Source organism: Mus caroli, unplaced genomic scaffold (genome assembly GCF_978045245.1).
Source record: "Mus caroli unplaced genomic scaffold, Mus_caroli_1 scaffold_18, whole genome shotgun sequence".
NCBI lineage: Eukaryota > Metazoa > Chordata > Mammalia > Rodentia > Muridae > Mus > Mus caroli.
Window position 1 is genome coordinate 81411385 of NW_028227273.1, and position 26208 is coordinate 81437592.

The following is a 26208-nucleotide window of genomic DNA, read 5'->3' on the forward strand; positions in this document are numbered from 1 at the left end:
AGGTTCTGGACATATATGGGAGGAGAGAAGACAGCAGCTGTTGAATCAAGTGAAGACTGATGTGAATGTCCTACACAGGGCTTTAGTGGTAATGAACTGAGACAGGCAGGGACTTAGCCACTGTAGGACTGACCTTCATGGAAGAGTCAGCGGGGAACTCCTGGGTCCAGAGCAGGGACGGTGGTCCCTGACAGATAGCACCTGGAGGATGGTATCTGTCCAGAGACACCTATGTGTCACACATTCTGAGCAAATCATGTACAGTAACTGGGTGCCAGCTTCCTATTGTACGCACGCAAGCTTATTTAGAATTTAAAGCTAATCTCAGTATTTATAAACACTTGCCACACATCTTTATTTATTATATGTAAGTACACTGTAGCTGTCTTCAGACTCGTCAGAAGAGGGAGTCAGGGGGCTGGAGAGATGGCTCAGTGGTTAGGAGCTCTGACTACTCTTCCGAAGGTCCTGAGTTCAAATCCCAGCAACCACATGGTGGCTCACAACCATCCATAATGAGATCTGACTCCTTCTTCTGGAGTGTGTGAAGACAATTACAGTGTGCTTACGTATAACAAATAAATAAATCTTAAAAAAAAAAAGAGAGAGAGTCAGATCTCATTACAGATGGTTGTGAGCCACCATGTAGTTGCTGAGATTTGAACTCAGGACCTCTGAAAGAGCTCTTAATCGCTAAGCCATTTCTCCAGTCTGCCACACCGTTATTGATATTGTGATTTGGACTTAAAGATGAGAAAACAAAGGGTCAATTAACATGTCATGGCTATATTACATATCCTAGAGCCAAGTATGTTTGTGACTCTTGAGTCCCCTCTACCCTACCCCCACCCCTCCACCAAGATGTTTTTTCCTACACTGGAAGTTATAGGGTTGAAGCCTGAAATTATAGGGGATTCTAGAGACGTTTGGAATTCTCTCCGAAAGAAGCCATGAGGATCAGAGAAAACTACAAACATGAGTGTCTCACAAATGCTTTCCCCCATGGAGCCGCAGGGAGCAGTGAGCATGGCACTGCTGGACCCTGTGGCCTTTTAAAGATTGGCATTGTTTCCAGCACTCGGGAGGCAGAGGCAGGTGGATTTCTGAGTTCGAGGCTATCCTGGTCTACAAAGTGAGTTCCAGAACAGCCAGGGCTATACAGAGAAACGCTGTCTCGAAAAACCAAAAAAAAAAAAGATTGGCATTGTTCATTGAACAAGAGGTCTGAGACAGCGACTAGAAGCCATGGGGCTGGCTTGAGTGTACAACTCAAGGAGAAATTATAAGGGGACATTGTTCGAGTTTGAGAGATCTGCAGATGAAAGAGAATTTGAAATATCTTCGTGGTTGCCACCGTGTGTTTGTAAAAATAAAATTTATTCGACTTTGTGCATCTCTTTAAGGCTACCATTTCAGGGTGGGAACTTTTAAACAGGAGATATTCACGTAGGTTCCATGAAAGTTGTGTGGAAGAAAGAAAGACCACCAGAAGTACCCTGGGCAGGGGGGTGTAAGAGACACCCCGAAATGAGATTTGGGATGTTAAGAGTATACGAAGACAAGGGTTTTGTTTTGTGTTTTCTTTCCTTTATGATAACATCCAGGCTTGGAAGCTTCCTTGAGTAGCTATATGCACGTCACTCCTGAGCCTTTTCTGACAAAACCAAAACAAAGCAAAACAAACAACAACAAAAAACAAACAAAACAACAACAAAAAAACTAAACCAAAAACTCCCCCCAAACCCAAAACCGAATAATTTTGCTGTGAGAGTTGACATACAGCCACAGGTAGAGGTTGACACTCTCCTCCCTCACAGAACCAACGACACATTTGAAAGGACCTGTGCGGTGGGTGTATGGCCTAGGACATTGGGTCTCTGGGAGCCAGGTTTTGCTGGTGATGAGACTTTGTGCGAAACTTCCACACCATCAGAGAGGAAGAGTCCAAGCAAAACGGGTCCCCCTAAACTGAGAGGACCTCCGTGACTCAGCACCCTGTGGCTCGGCTCCCTCTTGCTCTCCCCTTGCACGGCTCTGCCCTCCGACCCGGAACCCCATGACTCAACCCTCAAGGCTCAGCCCTCTGACCCGGAACCCCATGACTCAACCCTCACGGCATGGTGTCTCATGGCTGGGAAGCCATGTTCAGTCCCACGTGACTTGAACTCTTATAAGGTAGTGTCTCAGTCCCACGGTGACACAGCCCCTTTCGTGGTGCGAGCCAGATGGTATTGACCCTGCCTGTCCTGAGGTGCACCTAAGGTCTTCCTAAGGACAGTACTGGTCTCGGGCACCTCTGCAGGCCGTGAGAGGCCTCCGGAGCCACACCCATCCTTTGGAAGCAGGAAACTCAATATGGGTGCTTGTTATTGTGGGAATCACTGTTGTTTCTAAGGGCTCGCTCCCAGACCAGGCCGGTACATACTCAAGTACATTGTTTAGTTTTGTTTTTCAGAACGGTCTTATGATACAGGGTCTGTGTTCATATTTCTTAAAATACAGGGTATGGAATCTGGCAGGAGTCACGGGGACAGCATGTGTTGGTATGCACACAGGACGGATTAGAGGGCTGGGCGGGGGCCACCCAAGCAAGGCACTCCGAGGAAGGTGTGGCAGCAGGCCAGGATTTAATGAGGCTAAGGAGGGAGAGAGTGGCCGGGTCAGGGTTCAGGGTGTGTCAGGAAATAAGTATGTTTTTTTATGACTTTAGAGTTTGCCTGTAACATTGTTTTTCTCTTCCAAAGGGAACAAGATCAGCTAAGATTTCTGAAACCATTTTTTTTTTAAACAGAAAAGAAATGCAGTTGCTCCTGTGCCTTCAGAGGAGTGGGAGGCCAGCCTAGTTCAATATTGGAAGCGCATGAGAGCCCAGCCATCCTGTTCCACATGCTTTTAGAAGCAGCTGATGCATTTTAGAAATAAATATCATGTGCTCTCTCTCTCTACATCCGAAGTGATCACGTGACATCTTAGGCACCTGGCCATGCTCTGGGAAACCCAGGCAGAATGTCTCCACCATTGATACTAAGGCCACACCTAACTCACCTCACCAGCCCGGTGAGGGTTCACTGGCCACAGGACAGAAGTGGCCCTGACACGGCGACTCTGTAAGCTAGCAGCCCTCCAGTGAGGTTGCTCTCAGGAGACAGACACAGTCTCTACTCTGTTCTCCTCAGAAGATTAATCTGTAAGATGGGAATCTACCTCAGGAGAAGAGGAAGAAATATTTTATTAGAGAATTTTTGAAAAGTATTCAAGCCTACAAGCAAGAGAAGGGCCACCTAGCCGTCTCCTCGGCTGCTGCAAAAAACGCTGCAAAAAACGCTACGGTCAGTCTGCTCAGCAACCTGCCTGGAGTCTGCAGCTTATTACCCCTGTCCTCTTTGGCTCCCCAGTCCTACTGTTAGGATTGCCCTGCAGTTTACAAACAGCATGGGAGCTGGGCTGCAAAGAGCCTTATTTTCTAAAGCTGTTCTAGGATCGATGCTCGCCATCGGGGGCAGAGTTGAGTGAATTCTGAGTCCTGCCATGACTCAGCCATCTAAGTGGCCAGGGAGAAGTGGTGACCCTTAATAGGTCACCAAAATGAGCCACTGAGTAACAGTCATTGCAAAGAGGGCGAGGCCACAGCCTATGAGCAAGACACCGTGCAGGGGAAGGACCTCTCATTGGCATTAGGAGTATATGAGGTCCCTAATGCAGAGATTTCTGATAGGTTTGATAGCTAGGCAGAGTTAAGCCTCATAGGCAGAGTGATGAATCTCGGATAGCCTTCACTGTAGTGGCAGCTGCTGGGGGAAGGGAGGAGACAGCAGAAACAAAAGCCTTTTGCTAAACATTTTAATCAGTTAAGTATATGCAGAGACAGACCATGGACCAGATTAAGACCTTTTAGCAATTTGGCGGGTGGGGGGGGGGGTTTCTCTCCCCATTTCGGGTTTGACAGATCTTCCCTGACTGGTCCTATTTTCACCCTCTTTGTGTTTTCCCAGTCACCATCTCGTGAGGCCTCACCGACACAACAGACGGCAGCAGGGTGGGGTGTATGAGGTGGGCCTGTCCTCCCTACTCAGGTATGAGAAGCAGAAAACAGGAAGATATTTGGAGCCAAGTTTCTACTCAGTGTCCTGAGGTGACGTCATTCAGATACCAAAAAACGCTACCAACAAGGAGTGCAGAGTGTGAGTTTCCTGCCCAGACCACGGACTCAGCACACACAACCTTCACTTGGATGAGATTAGCCACATTCTTTACCTGGTCTCTGTTGCTCTCCCCTTAAAATAAAAATTTCACTGAAGATGAATGTGCCTGTGGTATTGGCCCCCAGCCAGATAAGGATCACGATAGTGTGGTGGTTTGAATATGCTTGGCCCAGGGAGTCACACTATCAGGAGGTATGGCCTTGTGTCACCGTGAAGATGGGCTTTGAGACCCTCCTCCTAGCTGCCTGGAAGAAAGTAATCTTCTCCTGTTTTGCCTTCAGAATAAGATGTAGAACTCTTAGCTCCTGCAGCTCCATGTCTGCCTGGACGATGCCATGCTTCCTGCCATGATGATAATGGACTGACCCTCTGAAGCCAGCCCCAATTAACTGTTGTTGTCCTTCATAAGAGTTGCTTTGGTAATGGTGTCTGTTCACAGGAATAGAAACCCTAACTAAGACAGGTAAGAAGGAATGACTGTTACAGTCCACTGTCCACTTCAGAGGGCTAGGGCAGCACTTGTCCAGGGCTTTGAATGGAGACACCCTCTGTGCTCAGGTGGCTGGGCCACAATCTCAAGAAAAAAAATCAAAACAAAACAATCATTTTCTACAAAATGAACAAGTTACTGCAAATTTAAAGCATTTTGCTTTGTCTTGGGCTTTTCTTTCCCTCTGTCGGAAAACATGCCTATTGATGGAATTTGTTCAGTCTGTATGCGTCCTCCGTGGTGGTTTGAATGAAAATAGGCCTCCCTAGGTCAAATGAAATGGCTCTCTTAGGAGGCCTGGCCTTGTTGGAGGAAGTGTGTCACTAGTGGGGTAGACCTTACAGTTTCAAATGCTTAAGCCAGGCTCAGTGTCTCTCTCTCCCTGCTGCCTGCTGATTCAGATGTAGATCTCTCTCTCTCTCTCTCTCTCTCTCTCTCTCTCTCTCTCTCTCTCTCTCTCTCTCTCTCTCTCTCTCTCGGCTGCTTCTCTAACACCATGTCTGTCTATGTGCCACCATGCTTCCTGCCATGATTGATGATAATAGACTAAACCTCTGAGCTGTAAGCCAGCCCCAATCTTTTTTTTTTATAAGAGTTTCCATGATAACAGTATCTCTTCAGAGCAATAGAAACCTAACTCAAACAGCTGGGAAGGCCACCCCGTGGAGTGGCCCAAGGGCCTGTGTCTACCTCTTCAACAGAATCCTGAGCACACAGAAACTAGCATTGAGTTCCTTGATAGTGGGGAAGCAGAGAGGGCTGGCAAGGAAGCCATTGCTTATAAACTGTGGACTGTCCCAGGAGCTCCGTGAAGAGAAAGACATTTAAGTCTCCTGTCTCTTGTTTTGCTGGTGATTGAACACAGGGCCTTGTGCATGTCAGCAGGTTCCCTGAGATACCAAAATTGTTTTAGGAAATATAGCATAAATAAGTATGTCCTCGATGGCTGTCTTTTAAATCTCAGGTGATTTAAAGGAATCTGCATATCCTTTACACTCTTTCTGTATTTTATTTTTTAAACTAAAAATGTATTATTATTTTATTATCATTGTTGTTTGTTTGTTTTTTTCCAATACAGGTTCTTACTGTGTAGCTCTTGTTGACCTGGAACTCACTCTGTAGTTCAAATAAGCTGGCCTCAAACTCAGAAATCCGCCTGCCTCTGCCTCCCAAGTGCTGGGATTAAAGGCGTGCATCACTACACCTGGCTGTGTTTTAAATCTTTTTTTTTTTTTTTTTTTTTTTTTTTTGGTTTTTCCAGACAGGGTTTCTCTGTATATCCCTGGCTGTCCTGGAACTCACTTTGTAGACCAGGCTAGCCTCGAACTCAGAAATCCGCCTGCCTCTGCCTCCTGAGTGCTGGGATTAAATCTTTATAAGAATTTTTTTTATAATCCAAATAACAAATAAATGCATTGAACATTTGAATAGTAACTTTCCTTAAGGGAAATGCACAGAAGATTTGAGTTAAAAACTCTGAGCTATCAGAAGTGGCTTGGTCACATGTTCACGTTGCATCTATAATAAAACAAAACAATTTGAAAGTTTCTTTGAAATCATGGTGATAGGAAGCAAAGGGCCTAGCAATGTAAAAGAATGTGGAGAAACAGAAACCAGGCCAATCTCAAATACATGTTTCTGTCTGGGGGCGGGGGAGTGTGATTTTTGTTTTATTAATTTTTAATCTTTTGGGGAAGAAAGTCACTTTAATGTCCTGTTTTCCTTTCTAGGTTTATTTAAGGTTCTCTGCTGTCCACTGAGTTTGTGAAGCCCCCTGACTGTGGAGCCTAAGGAGAGGACCTGCCTGTATGTATTCAAGGCAGCCTGGTCATAAAAGAAGCTGAAAAAAAAAAAAAAAAAAAAACCAAGCAGCTTTTAATTGAATTAAGAAGCAAGTGTCGATGGGGATAGGGAGTGGATATATTTCCTGGCCCACTTATATGCATGCATGCCCTGGTTTGCTCTCTGTTCCTATGGTGAAACATTATGACCAAAAGCAACTTTGACAGGAAAGGGTTTATTTGGCTTACATATCCTGGATCAGTCTATTTAGGGAACCTGGAGGCAGGAGCTGATGCAGAGGCCATGGAGGGATGCTGCTTACTGGCCTACTCCCCATGGCTTGCTCAGCCGCTTTCTTATACTAACCAGGACCACCTGCCCAGGGGTAGTGTCACCCACAATGAGCTAGACTGTCTCAGATCAATCATCAATCAAGAAAATGCCCCACAGACTTGCCTACAGGCCAATCTGAGAGAGGTGTTTTCTCTCTTGAGGTTTCTCTTTCCACAGAATTCTCAAGTGTGTCAAGTTGACCCAAGACTAACCGAGACCCTTGTGATTGCACAAACAGTACATTATTATTCTGTGTGTTTTATCTATGTGCCATTGATAAGAGAAGAATCTCAAAAACGTTCTAAATGAAGTGACAGACTGGAGGGTGGTGGATAATGAGTTTATCTTAAGTGATAGTTTTAGTCTAAGCCAAAATAGAAAAACAAAGAGCCACTCCACATTCCTGGAGCCAATCAGCTAAGAAGGACGAACCTTCCCTTCCTCAGAGCTACTCTTGTCCCAAGTTTCCATAGCCTCCGTCCTGTCAACAGCCAGCACAGCACAGCGGAAGCAGTTGGCTTCTTGACTCTCTCTCGGTTTTCCTCAAAGAATGCCTTGGCTCTTTGGGTCTGGGGTACATTCCCTTCCATCTGTCTCAGCCCTCCTTGTGCTTCAGGAATCCGACCACAGCTGGTCATCCGCTGGCAGACACCAGCACCCGGGACAGCTCAAAGAGGCCTTTATTTCAGAGATCTCGCCGGTGTCAAGTTTTCAACTCAATGCTATCATATATATGAATGTTCAGTTTTGAAATCTCTACAAATGCAATATAGTGATTTTCACCTCTCAGGCATTTTGTGTCACTCTTGGTGACCCTTTATTACATTCACTTGTACACGGCTATGAGAAGACATCACCTCTTTTATGTGTTCTCAGCAACAGTGTGGCAGAGTGAGCGTCAGGATGTCGTTCAGGGTGCCAGGAACTAAACCCAGGTTTGCCCATTCACACTTCTAGGTTTCACCTGACTTTGACGCCAGGATAATGCTGGCTTGGCAGAATATGTTGGCAAGCATTTGTATCACTACAGCAGCACAGCCTAACCTAAGGATACCGAATTAAAATTCAGAGTTAAAAATGGCTTTTCCTTGCTGCCTGATACTTCACACCACCATAAAATAGAACAATTGTAAGCTGACCTTTTATAAGCAAGCGCTTGCCCGTGCACATTTGTACAATGATTTGTTCACAGCATTTTCTGACACTGCATTCATTTCTCTTTTGGCCCCTGCATTTAGAATGGCATCATTTGTCTTCTAAAATTTGAGTTTTTTTTTTTTTCCCCACCAGAGATCTTTTTGTTGTGATTTCCTTCCATTGTGGGCAGAATAATTCATTTTGATTGATTTTAATGATTTTAGGTGCATAAAGACTTATTTGTGGTTAAAAAAAAAGTCTATATTTCTAAATGTCCCATGTGTGGTTTAAAAGGATGGGTAGCCCATGGCTTGGGGGAGAAAGGACCCAGAATGCCAACGAGTTCACGCGTGCTGCAAGAGCCTTCTCCTGTGCTGTATTCTTGCTGGTCCATCTATTACCTGTCAGTGTTTCACAGACCCTGCTAAGTACCCACAGTCCATCTCTCTCACCTTGAAATCCCATCAGTTTTTACATCACAGGTTTGCAGGTTATTTATTTATTCAGCACCTAAGCATTTAGAATTGTTGTGTCTCTTTCACTGATTTCTTTCTTCTTACCGATATCACTACAGTTTCCCTTTTATGATAAGGATGCATAGCTTTCTCATGATCAACGATAACATGGTATATTTTGTCCATAATTATCCCCATCTTCCCTCCTCACGGCCCCATCTCAGAACTGGAGAATGAAGGTAGAGTAATCCTCCATCATTGGGCTACATCTCCAAATCTCTTTTGAGAAGGGGGCAGGATTCACTAAATTGCACAGATTTGTTTTGTAGCTCTGTATCCCAGGCAGGTCTCGAACCTGTGCTTCTCCTGCCTTCACCTCCAAGTAGCTGAGGTTGCAAGCCTGAGTCACCAGACTCATCTTAGATTTTATTTGTAACAGAAGGTCTCACTGCGTACTTGAGGCTGTACTAGAACCCATAACCTTCGGTATTAGTTAGGGTTACTATATCTGTGATGAAATACCAGGACCAACACAACTTGTGTAGAAAAAGTGTATTTGTCTTAGACTTCCACACCATCGCTTATCACTTGGAGGAAGTTGGAACAGGAACTCAAACAGGACAGGAACCTGGAGGCAGGAGCTGATGCAGAGGCCATGGAGGGGTACTGCTTACTGGCTTGCTCTCCATGGCTTGCTCAGCCTGCTTTCTTACAGAACCCAGAACCACCTGCCCAGGAATGAAACCACCTATCATAGGCTGGGTCAATCAGTCATTAAGAAGATGACTTAGAGGCAGATCTTATGACATCATTTTCTCATTGAAGTTCCCTCCTTTCAGATGACTCCAGCATGTGTTAAGTTGACAGAAAACTAGCCAGCACACCTTCCTTCCATGCTCTTTTCGATGCTAGGACTAAAATAAGTGTGCATTACCATACCTGGATCCATTTGCTTCTTTACATTTAAAGTGGGTTTCCTTCTGACAGGACAGTGTACTAACGCCCTGCATTAGCTGGGCCCACTGTCAGCTTGTGTGCTTTGTAATGGTTAGGCCAGGTCAATGGTGCCTGCTTTTTTTGGTTCCCTTTTCAACAGCTCTGCTGGATTGTTAGCAGTGACTATTTTTTCCCACTCTAGGGTTGCTCAGCGTTTGCAGAACAGGAGCCACAGTCCAGTCTCCTGGCCTCACCCCACCTCTTGAGGCATTTATTGTAAGAAGAAAAGGATGGTCCATTTTCAAAAGAGCCACTCGCTAGTGACTTCAGGCCTGGCTACAGGTGAGTAGGAAAACACTCGGTCCCTGCTTACACCAGCTAGTTTAGGTACCCTGAGCCAAACTAAATTTGGAATAGAAAATTATTAACAGCCAACCTTGCCTAATGGCTTACAGACGTGACAAGGCCATGCACCTGGTAAGGTTTTCAATGAACAGGATGTAAAATGCAGGGATGAACCCTCATGTGGTCGTGTTGAGAAACAAACATAAAAGACAGAGACAGTGAAGACGCAGGTGGCACGTAAGGCGGTGCCTCCTGATAACTCAGCCAATGAGGAAAGGGAGGAGGGGCCTGCATTAGGGTTATACGAATGTTCCCGGTGGTAGTCCTGGTGGAGACACTTCCGTTCAGAGTCCACTCACAGATGATGGACGTGGGACTTGTTGCATTTGCTGCCTTAATTGAGAACATACCTGCTTCGTGAGAGCATGGCTGCTTCATATGAACATGCCTTCTTCATAAGAGCATGCCAATTCATGAGCACATGCCTACTTCAGAACCCCCGTGGACATGGTTTCCACACCTGGGCAGATGTTGGAGCATGGGTGTCTGTGCAATATCTCCAGGGGTTTTTGAGTGTGGGTTTACGACAGCACACACAGGTCATGCTTTTAGTCTAATCTGATGACTTCTGTCTTATAACTGAGCCACTTAGACCATCTATAGTTCCTGTGATGGCTGATGTGGTTTCTTGCTAATGCTTGCTTGCTTGCTTTGTTTTGGAGACAGGCTGTAGTGCTAATTTTGGAATTTTGGTTTAAAAAAAAAAAAAACAAAAAAACCCAACCCAACCCAAACCAAACCAAAAACCTCGCAGAACTATTATAAAGGTATGTCTTCATTTTAATCCCAGGTGTGAGATAGGGGGCAGCTTCAGATTGTCCACAGCAGCTGACTATGATTTATCTCATGCTCTGGCAGGAGTGTGGTTAGGGGGTTGAAAGGGTGGAAGAAAGAAGAACCCCCAAAGTAAAGACCAATGACAACAGGGTCTCTCTATGCCACCCTGGCTGTCCTGGAACTTGTTATGTTAATCCTAGTCTCCCAGAGCTGGGAATAATGATGTGTGCACTAGCATACCTGGCTCTTGCTAATGCCTTTCTTGACCTATCTGCCCTTTCTTCAATCCTTGTGGTTTTAAACACACTATACTTTTATAGTCACAGTGTGTCTGCCCGATCATCTCTGCACTTACCCTCCTGTGACAGGGGCTGTGGGATCTTTGCTTATAGCTGGGTCTGCCAGCCTCCAGTTTTCCCAGCAGCCTGTTTCCCATGAGACATCAGTGTCAGCAGGGTTGGGTCTGGCCTATGCTTCTTTGGGCTTTGTGGTCCTCCTGCTTCCTAATGCTCAGTACCTGACAGCGAGTGCAGCCGTGGACAGAGCTCGAGAGCTCGGGCAGACCTGTGTCTGGCCCTAGGCATCCAAACTGATTCTGTAGCCAATGTTTTCCTCGTAGGAATTCATAAAAGCTCTCTGCTGCATTCTTTCAAGCTATTTCCAGGGCCACGGCACTTCTATCTAACATTGTCAGAGGCTGTGTTGCTTCATGCAAGAAGCGAGGGGCAGATGGTATAATGTTGACAGATGGAGATGGAACCAGACGGACTTAATTTAATACTTTATTTTCATCTCCTTTATGTAAAAATGATGTTCTAGCAAAAGATAATTACTTAGGAACTCAAAACCTCAGACAGAAAACAAAAGGGAGCCTGAGAGATGAGACTGTATAGCCAAGGTAACCTGTGTCCCACCTGAAGAGACAGAAGGACTGAGAGATGGGGGTAGGGGGGATTGTGCGAAAGAACAAGCTTTGGCTTTTCTATTGGGAACGGCACCCATCACAGAAGCTAGATGGATAAGCAGCTGATCTGTGTGCAAGTTTAGTTTGGAAATAAAAAAGATGTTTCAGAATGTCTGGGAAGGGAAGGTGAACACAGCAGCTTACATAAGAAAGAAAAAGACCGGGGCTGGAGAGATGGCACAGCAGGTAAGAGCTCTGACTGCTCTTCCAGATGTCCTGAGTTCAATTCCCAGCAACCACATGGTGGCTCACAACCATCTGTAGTGGGATATGATGCCCTCTTCTGGTGTGTCTGAAGACAGCTATAGTGTACTCATATAAACAAAAACAAATAAAATAAGAGCAGTTGTTTCTCTTTTTTTTTTTTTTTTTTTTCGAGACAGGGTTTCTCTGTGTAGCCTTGGCTGTCCTGGCACTCACCTTGTAGACCAGGCTGACCTCGAACTCAGAAATCCGCCTGCCTCTGCCTCCCAAGTGCTGGGATTAAAGGTGTGCGCCACCACGCCCGGCTTTGTTTCTCTTTTTAAAAAGAAGGAAAGAAAGGAAGGAAGGAAGGAAGGAAGGAAGGAAGGAAGGAAGGAAGGAAGGAAGGAACCACCCCAGGTTGGACTCATTTCCTATTGACATTATAACTTTAGGGAATATTCCATGTCTCAAAACGCAAGGGTGGGGAGACACCTGTTAGAAATAATGTCTCCAAATGATGGTAAATAGCTGTCTGTCTGCCCATCCGTCTGTCTATCTGCCTCCTAATGCTGAGGTTCCAACCAAGGGTCCTTCAAGTGCTAGCCAGTGTTCTATCCCTATGCTACTTTTCAGCCCTGAGATTCCACAGTCTCTGTAACATGGAACCTTTCTTTTCTTCCCTTTTCTTCTCCCTCCCCCCAACCCCTTTTCTCCTGTGTTCTCGATCAGAGTTAACCGAGGCCTTCCCACTTCCCTGACTCCTCCGATGGGGCAGACTGGTGTCTGTGGCTTGAGATGTGTGGTTGCTGGAAGAGAAGGGCAGAGGGAAATTTAAACTGAAAATGGAGCTGCGGGTGGTGGTTCATGGATGTGATCCCAGGGATGTTAGGGGCAGGAGGATGAGCAGTTCAAGGCCATTCTTGACTACATATTAACTTTGGGGCTAGCAGGGGCAACAGAGACACTCTCTCAAGCATAGTTAATTAGATAAACGAATAAAAAAACAAAATAAAGTCTATAGCCACGCAAAACTGAAACCTCTGGACTGCAAGCTGGTTGTGACTGCAGCAAAGCCTGGCACTGAGTTTCTGTTACTGGACCAGGTCTATAGCATGCAAAGTCACCCCTAGGCCCAGATAAGTGTCTTTCTGGAATTGCTTCAGCCAATATTAGGAAAGACCCCAAACCCTCAAGGGACTTCTGGAACTCTAGTGGAGGACTGATGTCAAGACAAGGCCACAGAGACATGTCTTCCACAGAAGGCTTTGCTCTCCTGGCCGTTGCTGGCCACCCAGAATAGATGGTGCCCACGGCCAACTGGGAGAACCTTATGCCAGCCCAGGAACTCCTGAACACAAGGTGGATGAAGATCTCCTTTCTCCATGGTCCCTTTAACATGGAGTTAGATGTTTGGGACTAGAGACACGAAACAAGTAAGCGGGTTGTTAGAAGTGGTTTTGAAGCACCTTAAATCATCAACCACAGAAGTGACAAGCATCGGATGATTTTAAAGTTTTCTTTAACATCTTACAAACCTCTGTGGAAAATATTCTCCCAGGTTTGACACTGGGCTCTTCCTGGCTTGCGTCACCCAGGAGGACCCTCAGTCAATATATGACCTAAAATTCAGCTGGGGCATGGGAAGGTTAGTTTTAATTGTCAATTGACACAATCTACTTGAGTAGCGCATCTCACTGAAGAACTTGTGTGGATTAGATTGGCCTGTAGGCAAGCCTGTTTGGGATTTTCTTAGGTGGGTGAGTGGCAAGGCTTTTGACTTGGGCTGTGGAATAACTGAAAAGGAGAGGTCCAGCCGTGCACCAGTGTGCACATAGCAACTCATTGCTCTCTGCTGCTGTCTGCGGATGTGACCTGAAGGGCTACTTCAGGTTCTGGCACCTTGCCTGCAACAGTGGACTGTAGCCTGGAACTGTGAGCTACACAGGCCCTCCTCCTTGATACTTTTGTCAGGGTGGTTTATCACACCCACAGAATCAAAACTAAGACAGTTTTGTGTCACAAGCCAAGGGGAAGCCACATGACCTTTAAACCAGTGATTGTAGTACAAACAATTTAAACTTATCTCTGACTAGCTTACAAATAAATGAGACTCAGACTATGGTTATTATATTTGACTTGACAATTGCTGGGGGTCACCCCTAATCTACTTTTCTAGCTGCTGGCCTGGCTACCTCCCCAGTGGTGTGCCCCAGATACTTGCTGTTTCTCCTGGCCACGTGCTCAAGGTTCCTCTCCCCACATGGCCACTTCCTCCTCCTTCTTCCTCTTTCCTCCCCACAATCCCTCCTCTTTTAACCCCAACCCACTTACCCTTAACCCCTCCAGGAGTTGACTATAGTCAATTTTATTTAACCAACAGTTTTAAATCAAGGAACAAAGCTTGCACAACAAAAGCTTGTATTGGAGATGTTGCTCCTGGACCTTAGGGTACAGAATTTAGCATTACAACACACAGCAATAGACCAAACCTCAACCAGGAAAGCCTGGCTGAAGACAGATGTCCTAGAGACCTTAAGGTAGGCTACGTAGAAATCCACATGGGAAAAGGAGGTCCCCTTCATGTGACGAATTCTGATAAAATTCCCACATCACTAAAGGACGGATGTTTAGAACACTGCACAGGGCAAGGCAGGCAGAAGGGCAGGGTGGCCAGCTCCGTTCTATGTTTCTTTAGAAGTAGTGCTTTTATTAAAACAGCTTCGTAAAACTCATTCCCGATTCCTTATCTTTCCCACAAGTTCTCATTCCTGTCCACAGGCACCTGGGAATTAACAGAAAACTCCTGATGGCTTAGCATCTTCGAAGAGACTTCCTCGGGGGGCCAACACTGAGACCAGGATGTGTTGCTGGAATCATCCACTCCAGTCTCTACCCTTGGCAGTGCACAGTCGTCCCAGCATCTCCGAGGTGTTTTTTGAAGTTTTGTGGGGTGAGTTCTGATGGCTTATGGGCAGATGTGCTTTCAACATTATTTATATATTCAGACGTGCTGGGAGACCTAGCCATGGACTGAAGTATGGTGACTATCCCTGGGAATCTTAAGTTAAAGAGGTGTATTTCTCTGGGTAGCACCTTAAACACACCCCCTCCCCAAATAACAGAGTCACCTGGTCTCACAGTCAATCACATACTGTCAGAATGTTGAAATGATGACATTTTAAAATAATAATAATCATGGGGAAATGGATGATTTGACAAATTTAACCGTTACTAATATTCTCGCAATAGGAATTAGTGTGTTTGTGGTATAATGCCATGGCAACCTTGAAATAAAACCGATTTCAGGTCTCACGAGGCATGTAACACAGCGTGGTATTTAAAACCTACTCATCCAGCATGAAGCCACATTCCTGCACCAGATGTGCATGCTGCTATTTAAAACCCTGTCTCCAGGTGCATGTGGAGACATGCCACACACTGCACACACGGTACCTCAGTCCATCTCATACTCCCAACAGCGTTTCCAGCAGCTTGTCTGGATCCCCAAAGAATCTAAGTGCATCTACTATCTTTAATGACTGTCTGAGAATTCGGTGAGGAAGGACACGCGGAAGCATGTTCTGCTAAGTGGCCCACATTCTTCCGTGATGGGAAATTGTTCATGTCTCTCCACAATGCCATGTACTTGAACTGTCATCAAGTTTATCTTGTACGATGGCTTTCTTCTGTCCCCTTGTTCAGTCTGGACTGCCTGCGCCCTTCAGATGGGTGATATCAGAGGATCCTCTCGAAAAACTGGACTCCCTTCACATAACTACAGGAGATAGGCCTTGTTGTTTGTTTGTTTGCTTAATTTATTCAAGACAGGGCCTTTTTATGTATTTCTGGCTGTCTTAGAACTCACTCTGTAGATCATGCTGGCTTCAAATCCAGAGATCCACCTGCCAGCTTGAGGTGAGACTCTCTGTGAAAGGATTTGCACCATCAAGCTGACTGACATGCGGCTGTTGAATGGAGTCCTCTGAGGCCAGAGAGACATGCTCTCAGACTCACCGCTGTGGCCCTTCCTCTTGAGTGACTGGAGTTGTGCAGGTGTTTGCCTCTGGACATAACATGGGTGCTAAGCTCTTTTCACTTTCACATTCTTTTAGCACCTAACAGCTCTGCAGCTAAGTATTCAGGGAAAGGGAGGGAAGAAAGAGAGGGGAAGAAGGAATGGGAGGGGAGAGGAAGGGAGGGGAGGAGAGGGAAGGGGAGAAGACAGGAGGGAAAGAAGGTGAGGAAGAGGAGAGAAGGGAGGGAAAGGGAGGGGAGGGAAAAGAGGGAAAGGGAGGAGAGGAGGGAGGGAGGAAGGGGGAGGGAGGTAAGAGAGGGTAAGGAAAGGGAGGGGAGAGGATGGGAAGGAGGGGAGGGAAGGGAGAAGCTTTTTCTGTGGTCATACATAACTCTTCTTAGAAGCTTATTACTTTGATCATTGTTGTAACACAAAGTTTGATTAGAGAAGATTAAATCAGAGAAGATTAAAGGAAGGATTATTTGGCTCTCAGGTCGAGTGTCTAACCTACTGGTTCTCCACCTTCCTAACACTGCAACCCTGTAATACAGTTCCTCATGTTGTGGTGACCCCCACCCCCAACTATAAAATTATTTTCACTGCTACTTCATAACTGTAATTCTGCTATTGTTATGAATCATAATGTAAGTATCTGATATGTGACCCCTATGAAAGGGTCAGTCTACCCCAAAGGGGTCACAACCCACAGGTTGAGAACCACTGGTCTAGCCCACCATGACAAGAAAAAAAAATGGTGGCAAGAGTTCTTGTGGTGGCCAAGGTGGCTGGTCATGTGAATCATGTGGTCAAGGTGGCTGGTCACTCAGGAATCGTGTGAATGGAAATGCTGGTGCTCCACTGTTGTTCTCCTTCTGTTACCCTAGCTCACGGGATGGTGCCAGTGATGTCACGGTAGACCCTTTTCCCCAGTTACGCCTCTCTGGAAATTGCCTTGCAAACATGTCCTGAGGTGTGCCTCCTAGATGATTCTGAGTCCTGTCAAACTGACGGTCAAAATTAACCCTCACACTAATGAACATTCGCAGGCTCTGACTGTTGTGTGGCCACCTCCACAGTGGAGATCCACGCATGGAGAGTCCGCTGTGCTGAGGTTGGCTTCCTTCAGGAAGAGCCTGCAGACTTTGCTTTTGGCTCTTTGTTACAGTGTCGTGGGGCTGACTGAAAATTGTCCCAAGGATTCACAGCACCCAGAGAGCTGAAATCAGAGGCTGGGGGGCCAGAGTCCTCTTGTTGCCCTTGTTCCTTAACTATGGTCTGACTCCCATCGCCTGGTGCGTACTTTATCATGAACCCAGACACACACTGTTCATTGTCTTCCGGGTAGAGTAGGCTTCATTGCTCTATCGTCCTCTGAACTAGAGAGCAATTATTAGGAGGTGCAAAGGTGACTTTGCAGCTGGCCATAAAGGCCAGCTCAGACCCTGCCTGCTACATGCTGGCTTCCTTTCATCCATCACTGATCTTTAAGAAGCGAATTCCACAACCTTTGTTTTCTCCTGTTACTCTAGCTAATCTGATTGCAGTGACCTGGAGTCTTTCCCACATTTGAGTAGGGCTCACAGGAAACTGGCAATGTGTTTACCCACAACCCCTCCTTCTGGCCTGCAGATTAGAAGGTTGAGATGTCTGCACGTAGATTGTAAAGTGATGCTGTATTCTAGGTCTACCTTCCTCCGAGCTGGGCTGAGCTTCAGTGTCACTCGGAAGGCAAAGCCTCAGTGCTCTGGATGAACTCCAGGGCAAGAACAGTCCTGACCAAGCCAGGATGCGGATGGCAGGTGTGAAGGATGCAGGGTCGTAGTGGACAACCTTTGAAAACAAGTAGCTGCATGCGACACACAGAACAATATCTCTACCTGACTCCAACTTCTCTATGGTTTCCACGTTTAGTGGCTGAGTAGCACCCCCCCACCCCATGTCCCCCTGAATACCCTGAATTAGCTGTCCTTTCCTGTTCTCTCCCACCCACCTTCCCTGCAGGTAGATAGGCAGAGAACAGAAAGGTTGGTGAACTTCAGAAGAACCTTGCCTGGCATGTTCTACATTCTGTGTGCTACTATTCCCTACCATGCCCAGGAAGCATTAAAAGGGGCTTGCTGAAACAGAGAGAACATGACAAGGCAATACACACACACACACACACACACACACACACACACACACACACACATATGGACTTGAAGGACACTGGGGTGAAGGGGAAGTAAGAACACAGAAGACAGCAGGGGTATTGAGATCACCTTAAAACCTAATTCCCTAGGGACATTGCTTTTGAAGAGCTCTGAGTGCGCTGCTGTGAAGGGAGGGAGGGACGGGAGAGAGAGGAGGGGGAGGGGACAGGGAGGAGGAGAGGGGAGAGGATAGATGGGAGAGGGGAGGGGGAAAGGATAGAGGAGAGAAGGATAGGAGAGAGGGGAGAGCAGGGAGGGGGAGAAAGGAGATGGGGAGGAAAGGCGGAGGAAGGGGGAAGAGAGGAAAATGGGGAGAGGGGAGGGGGAGGGGAGGAGAATGGGGAGAGGGGAGGGGGTGAAGGAAAGGGGAAGGGGAGGAGAGGGAATTAGGGAGAGGGGAGGGGAATGAGGAGGGGAGGGGAGGAGATGGAAGAAGGGGAAGGAAGGAAGGAAGGAAGGAAGGAAGGAAGGAAGGAGAGAGGAAGGGAGAAAGGCAGGAAGAGAGGAATGAGAGAAGAAGCTAGGGAAGGAAGGAAAGAGGGAGGGAGATCAGAAAGGAGGAAGGGACCACCTGTCCCATAGGAAGCTTTTTAGGGCTTTAAAACAGGCTGGCAAACATTGCTTTTGCTCACTCCATCTTTCATTGTGTTTTATTTTATTTGTTTGTTTGTTTGTTTGTTTTGAGACAGAATCTCACTCTCTAACTCAGGTTTGTCTTAAACTCAGGGCGATTCTCCAGTCTCAGCCTCCTAAATGCTAGGGTTACAGTGGGAGGCACCACTCTGTGTGAGTTTACAGTGATTGCTATTTTGGGAGCATTTGCCTATACGTATGCCTGTGTACCACATGTGTACCCTCAGAGCCCAGCAGAGGGCGTTGAGTTCCCAGGGTACTGAAGGAACAGAAGCTAGTGAGCCAACCTTCGGGATGGAACCCAGACAGGTGCTAGACAGAAGCAGCCAGTGCTCATAACCTCTGAGTTACGACAAATCTCTCCAGCATTGTTCTCTGTGTTTTTATCCATGTTAACGTGAGGTGTTAAAATACCAGACGTTGTGCTTTAACTGTTAGCATCTGTTTTCACCTGTAAAATGAACGGGGTGACCACAACTCTGCAGTCAGCAGCTCTCTCAACTTCTAAAAGCTTAGTTAGTCTAAGACTGCCTGGTGGGAACCCCCTAGGTAAATCCTGTGTACCCAGCTTCAGTTGCAATTGCCCCCCACCCCTTTCTTCCTCCCAGCCACTGAGTGCTTTCATCATTCCTATTGCTAGACTGAAAACCATGATTTTGAACTAAGTTATGTAGAACTTCAGTCACTATCCTAACAGCTGGGTTGGAGCTTGTGTTTCTTTTCAGCCTTTCTAGAAAGCTACATGGATGTTGACAGGTACCTGAGACACAGTTCAAATCCAAGGTCCGTTGCGTCTGTTTTGCCCTGTTACCTGTGACCTGTGCTGTTCAAAGATGCTCTGAAATATCAGCTGCTTATTGTTCAGTCGCCTGGGCTGGTGACGGCTGTTCTTAGGCCTCTGTCAGAGTCACCACCGTAGTGTGGGTGCCTCCCAGGGGCTCACAGGATGAGAGCCTGGTCTCCACGGTGGTGGCTTTGATGTGGCGAGAACTTGGGGACTGCGGCCATGTGGAGGGGTCATGGTACCGTTACCTACAGAAGGGACTAGTTTTCACAGGCCCGAGCTAACTCTGTCCGAGAGCTGTTATTAAAGAACAGTGCCAATTACCACCACCTCTCTGGCTTCCTGGTAAGTGACTGCTCTGGAATGTGCTTCTGCTGTTATGATGACATCAGAGGCCCATAGGAACCAAGCAACGCTGACACCATGCCCTTAAATTTCTGAAACAGTCAGATAAATAAACCTCTAGTGTTCTCATATTATCCAGACTTGGATATTTTGTTATAACAACAAAAATTGGACAAACACAATGACTTACCACTGTAACAAAACACCTTGGCTCACTAGGAAGGACATATTTTTCTACATATTACTATCTGCAAACTCGGGCATGCCTAGAGTTACTGGTGGACCAGTGTTTAACACATAGCCTCCCCTTTCTTCGCTACTAGCATCCTCTTCTCTTTTGGACCAGGGCTGGTCCAGGTGAGCAGTACAATGGGATCAGAGTGGATGAAGCTGGATTTAAGCAGCAAGGACCCCTGACTCCTCCTTCATCTCTTAGACTGATGCTTCACAAAAGTGGCCACCATGCATGCAGACACTTGGCACCCTGAGGAGGGACCAGGTGGAGAGCAAGGCCATGACAATGAAGAGGAGCAGCTTTCCATCCAAGAGTATGACCCGCCTCACTAGTGGACCTCCCAGCTCCCATCAGCCTCCAGATGATGGTCACATCCCTGACTGGCATCCAGGGCCACTTTGCTCGGTCACTCCCAATTCCTATGGATAGACTATTAAGGTTTTAGGCCATTGGGTTTGTGGTCACTTGTTACACAGCAGTAATTACTAGTGCAACATTGAACTAGTGCCCCTTTGTCTTTGCTTAACATGAACCAAACCAACAAAAACCACCCTAAAGATTCTCCAATGGACCACCTTCACCACAGTTATTTCCAAAGACTGAGGAAGTTCAAAGAAACTTTCCTTGATCCTCTCATCATGCAAGAGTTTAGAAAAACCATTTCTCTTTTCCAGATGTGCAGGCAAGGATGAGTTCAGGTCAAGGAGGACAACAGAGAAACACCCTGGGCAGATGGATCTATGCTCAAGATAAACAGAGAGTGGAATTAATTTTTCAAGGGTGGCATATTGCTAGATGCTGTGTATAGCCTCTTTATCTGCCTCGAAAGTTGGCCTCAGTTATGAGAACTGTGAGGCAAAGAAGGAGCTAGACAGAGAACACAGGGTCCCAAGGCAAGTGCTGGCTGTTGAGCTGTTACTTGAGAACCCGAGTGTCGTCATGATCACTGTGGGTTTTGTTATCACAAGACTTGGAGGGGTGCAAATGCCAGCCAATCCCAGCAGACACAAGGGAGGAGCTTTTGACTCACCTCAGGATGGAAAAGCTGCAGGAAGCAGGTGGATGCTCTGCTCGGCACATACCAGCCTCTGTGCAGCCAGGAGGATGAGGCCCATCTCACTCTTCAGAGCACCCAAGGTGGGCACTCATGGTGGCATTCCCTCATAAGTAATCGGTTTACAGGTTCATACTTGCCATTAAAAACAAGCCACACCAATTCCTCGGCAAATGCTCCAGGAAGAGGCACCTGGACCTCCACACCTCAGCTCCTGTCAAATCTACTCCCACCTGAAGGTAGGCCACCACTGCCAGTCTGGGGAGTTGTCTGTGGGTGATGAGAGCAGCCAGCTCTACCCCTGCAGGGTCCACCTCAGCTCTTAATAACCACAACCCTGCAGCCAGGCCGATCTTGAGTTTTCCAGAAGACCCACACTCCCCAGGGCCTGTGCTGGGAACCACGAGGGCCATGGGCAATGAGACTTGCTTTGTCCCTCAGGGTCCTATGCTAACTATACCTCTGGATTGAGCTGCAAACCTCCTTTCTCTGACTTTGCTTCTGCATTCAGAACTCAGCACTGGGAATTGCAAAGGAAGCCTCTGCACTCTGCAGCCTGGTCACGTCATCCGTCACGAAACGCATAGCTTTCAAGATCATTACCTGGCTTTGCAAGGACACAGCTGACTGGTCTATAGGGCAACCCAAGAGGCAACCGAGGACATTTTCTTCCTCAAGGCAAAGCCTGGTTCACAGACAGTGGAGAGCAGAAGAAAAGACAGGAAAGAGACTCAAGGCACCAGCAAGCATCCTTGAAATAATTTCCCACAACCCACACATCTAACACCAGTTCTTTCTGTTCTGCAGTCTGCCATGCCATTTACCACCTGACGTCTGTCCTTTCCCACCTGTCTTGGTTAGGGGTTCCACTGCTGTGATAAAACACCACGAGGAAAAATGTCTAGGAAGGCAATGGGCTTATTCATTTTGCTTACAGTCATCAGTCAGGGAAGTTGGGACAGGAACTCAAGGCAGGACCTGGAAGCAGAAGTCATGAAGGCATGTTTACTGGCTGGCTTTCTACAGATTACTCAGTCTGCTTTCTTAAACAGCTCAAGGCCACCTCCCCAGAGAAGGCACCACTGACAATGGGCCAGGTCCTCCCACATCAATTATTAACCAAGAAAATGGCCCTCTGGTTTTCACACAGGCCAATTAAATTGAGATTCTCTCTTATCAAATGGCTCTGTCTTGTATCAAGTTAGCAAACTAACCGGGACATCAGCATCCACACCAGGATTGCCTTACTCCTACTATCTGCATCCTTGTGTCTGTCCCTCCCACCAAGGCTGCTCTCCCTCCTATCATCTATGACCCATGTCTGTCCCTCTCACCATCCACACCAAAAAATCCTATTTTCTATCATCTGTCATTCTCCATGGCTGTCATTCTCACTATCCGTGTTATAGGCCTGATCTCTTCCCTACTTCCCCTGTCAATCTTTCTGACTGATGGCTGCAGCAGGCATAGAAGTCCTCACTATGCCTTGCAGGAAACTGGTCAATAGGCCTCTGGAAGCCAGTGTTGTAGGTAATGGGGTCAAAGGATCACTGGAAGCAACAAGATGATGGTAGAGGGTTGAGGAGGTGACCATTCCCCAGGCTCAGTGTGATAGCTATCTGTCAATGGAGCAACTTCAGTTGTTTCAGAAGTCAGCAAGGTGTCACAGAGTCTGTGGTAAACTGGCAGCTTTTAGTCCCATCACAAAGGCTGGGGTGTGGAAGAAGGGTTCTCTGCCTGGTAACAACCGAATGGGCTGTGATGCTTCTTGCCATGTTTCTGCCCCAGTCTTGATCTCCAGCTCCTAGGATTGGGTCTTACCCTTGGCTCTGCCCATTGTATTGGGTCTTGTCTCTTCTGTACATCTAATTCCCTAGGGTCCTGCCAACTCCCACTCCCAATTAGGACAGCAGTCCTATGCAGAGAGGTTTTCCCTCTCCCCACGTTGCCAAAAGATTGTGTCCGAGTCTTTCTGTTGGTTTCCTAGATTCACCCAACTTGTCTTGGGTTCTCCAAAACAGGATGCCATCCCGAGAACTGCAGGAGGCAGAACATACCATGCCATTAACCACAGGCCCCAGAAATTGCTTCCCTCATTTGCAAACACTGAACTGACAGGTGAAAGTAATCTGGCCTCAGTATTTATTTTATTTTCATCCATTTCAAAGCTATGCTTCTCAATTTATCAGTGCAAAATACTCTTATATCTGCATTTGCTTTTCTTTCAAGAGTTAACACATATTATCTGTTAATCCTTTTCAGAGACATAAGTGCCTCACAGTAATTTGGTTGTGAGCCAATGAGAGAAACAAAGAAAGGCATCCCTAAGAGTGAGAGTGTGGCGAGCTCAGGACACCACATTTCTACCACCTTGATCCACTTGCTCTATGAAATGGCTCATTCTAGGGACAAAGTGTGCCCACACACACACGCACACATGTGTACACACACACACACCGGACACACAATGCCATGGTGTTTCATCAGAAGTAGGGAGGTTTAAGGTGTAGCTCCAGAAGGTTTTAGGGTTCAGCAGACCTGGGTTGAATCCCTGTTCTGTGGCTGCTGTGGGTGGGAAGTCAGCCCCTGGTTTGCATCTCCCTTCTTTTAGTTGTAAAGTGTACCTCCGTAAGGGTTAGTCATAGAGTTAGGAATGTACATGAAAGAGCTGGCCACAGTGCCTGCCTGGTGTCTTCAACCTGACAAAGTTGTCACTCGAGTCTACAGCAAACATTGTACTTAGTGGTACTCATTCCCTAAGCTTGCTGTGCTGGCTAGCTTTATGCTGACTTGACACAAGCTACAGTTATTTGAGAGGAGGGAACTTCAATTAAGAAAATACCTCCTAAGATCAGGATGTGGTGCTTGCTTCGGCAGCACATATACTAAAATGGAACAATACAGAGAAGATTAGCGCGGCCCATGGGCAAGAATTACAAGTCAATTCACAAAGCATTCCATATTTTTACAAAATAATCACAGGAGGCAGGAGGAGGTAGGGGGAGGTAGGAACCTGAGTAGGAGGGGAGGGGGAGGGAAAAAGGGAGGCGGAATCATACATGGGGAGAGACAGGAGAAAAGCCCAGAAGGCCAGGAGAATGAATGGAAATATGCAGCTGGCAGGGGGTGGTGGTGGTGGCGGCGGTGGTGGTGGTGGTGGAATGGGGTGGGAGGGAACCTCTAGAAAGACCCAGAGCTCTGGAATGTGAGAGGCTCCCAGGACTCAATGGGGATGACCTTAGCCAAAATGCTTAACAGTAGGGAGCTAGAACCTGAAATTAGACAGGGCCCCCAGTGGAGGAATGGACACACCAACCCACCTTCAAAGTCTTTGACCCACGATTGTGTTTGCTTAAAAGAAATGCAGGGACAAAAATGGAGCAGAGACTGAAGGAATGGCTGACCAGTGACTGGCCCAATGTGGGATCCATCCCATGGGCGGGCACCAAACCCTGACACCATTACTGATGCTATGTTATACTTGCAGACAGGAGCCTAGCATGGCTGTCCTCTGAGAGGCTGTACAAGTAACTTACTGAGACAGATGCAGATACTTAGAGCCAACCATTGGACCCCTATGGAAGAGTGAGGACAAGGACTAAAGGAGCTGAAGGGGATGGCAACCCCATAGGAAGAACAACACGATCAACTAACTTGGACCCCTGGGAGCTCCCAGAGACTAAACCACCAACCAAAGAGTTAGTCTGAGGCCCCTGGCACATATGTAGCAGAGGACTAACTGCCTTGTCTGGCCTTAGTGCGAGAAGATGCACCTAATCTTGTAGAGACCTGATACCCCAGAGAAGGAAGATGCCTGTGGGAGCACCCTCTCAGAGGCAAAGGAGAGGAGGGATGTGGTGGGGAACTCTGGGAGGTGGGGCTGGGGGGCAATATTTGGGATATAAATAAAAAAATAATTTTAAAAAGGATCAGGCTGTGGGCAAGCTTGTGGAAAATTTCTTATCTAGTTATTGATGGGGGAGGGTCCAGCCCATTATGGGTGGTGCCATCCCTGGACTGGTGGTCCTGGGTTCTGTAAGAAAGCAGGATGAGCAAGCCCAAGGAATAAATCAGTAAGGAGCACCCTCTGTGGCCTAGGTATCAGCTTGTCTCCAGGTTCAGGCCCTGTTTAAGTTCCTGCTCTGACCCCCTTCAATGAGAGACTGTGATGTGGAGGTGTAAGTCAAGTCAACCCTTTCCTCCCCATCTTGCTTTTGGTCATGGTCTTCTATAACAGTAACCCTAATTCAAATGCCCCTCTTTAACATGTCCTGGGGTTCTAAGCCAATACACTGAGTCCAGAAACAACGACAAGGACAACAACAACAGGAACAACAACAAAGAAAAAAGGCACTTGTGACATGAAAGGAGACCGTCATTGCTCAGTGCTCTCATGATTATATACATAGAAAACCCCAGATACAAATGAAAACATTAAGCCTTATAAGTACAGCAGGGATACATGATCTGGGATAAAGTCGAGTACATGCCTATATGTGTGAATAAAGAAAAATCTAGGGATTAAATTAAGAATATGATCCTCGTAGAATAAATACTTGAGAGTAAGTTTAACAAAAAAAATTATAATACTTATTCATCAAAGATTATGAAATGAAAGATTGGATTGGATAGAGAGACATCCCATTTAGTGATGGGCTGAGCACTTTTAGGATGTTGGTGCTCTTTAAATTGGCGTATAAATAAGAACCAATCAAAACCTGCACAAAAGATCTTAATAGAGAGGCGGGAGAGGTGACTCCGCAGGTAGCAGCCTTTGCTTCCAATGGGTCTGCTCATGCTGTGGGTCTTCCAATGGGTCTGCTCATGCACCGTCAGACACGGTGCAGAAACAGGAAGTGAGAGCCAGTCTAGCTGCTGGTGACAACCAGTTCTGTGGCACCACCGCCCTAGTGCTTGCATTCTACAGGAATACACTTGGGAGGCGGAGACTCGTTTGCCCTCCCACCCGGAACAAAACCTAGGGGCTTGGGGGACTGCTGTGCTAAGGCCACAGGATGAGAGAGCAGCAGAGCAGAGCAGAGCAGAGCAGAGCAGAGCAGAGCAGAGCAGAGCAGAGCAGAGCAGAGCAGAGCAGAGCAGAGCTCTGAGCCCTGGGCACCACCATTGTGGCTAAAACACCCAAGATCACGGTACTTTGTTTCCTGTGCCTCCTCCCTAACTGGTTCTCTTGACATTGGACATCTCCGTGACATTGGACTGGTGACACTTTCCTCACCAACCGTAGAATGGGTATCATCAGCAAAGTCCACTGTTCTTACTAAG

At 46.8% G+C, this 26208-nt stretch overlaps 1 non-coding gene across 1 annotated transcript; it reads left to right on the top strand.

Moving 5' to 3' along the window:
- The first annotated feature begins 23786 nt into the window (after positions 1-23786).
- LOC115029827 (U6 spliceosomal RNA) lies at positions 23787-23892 on the top strand. The gene has a single exon (XR_003835384.1). It is a non-coding gene; the product is annotated as a U6 spliceosomal RNA (small nuclear RNA).
- Positions 23893-26208: the final 2316 nt, after the last annotated feature.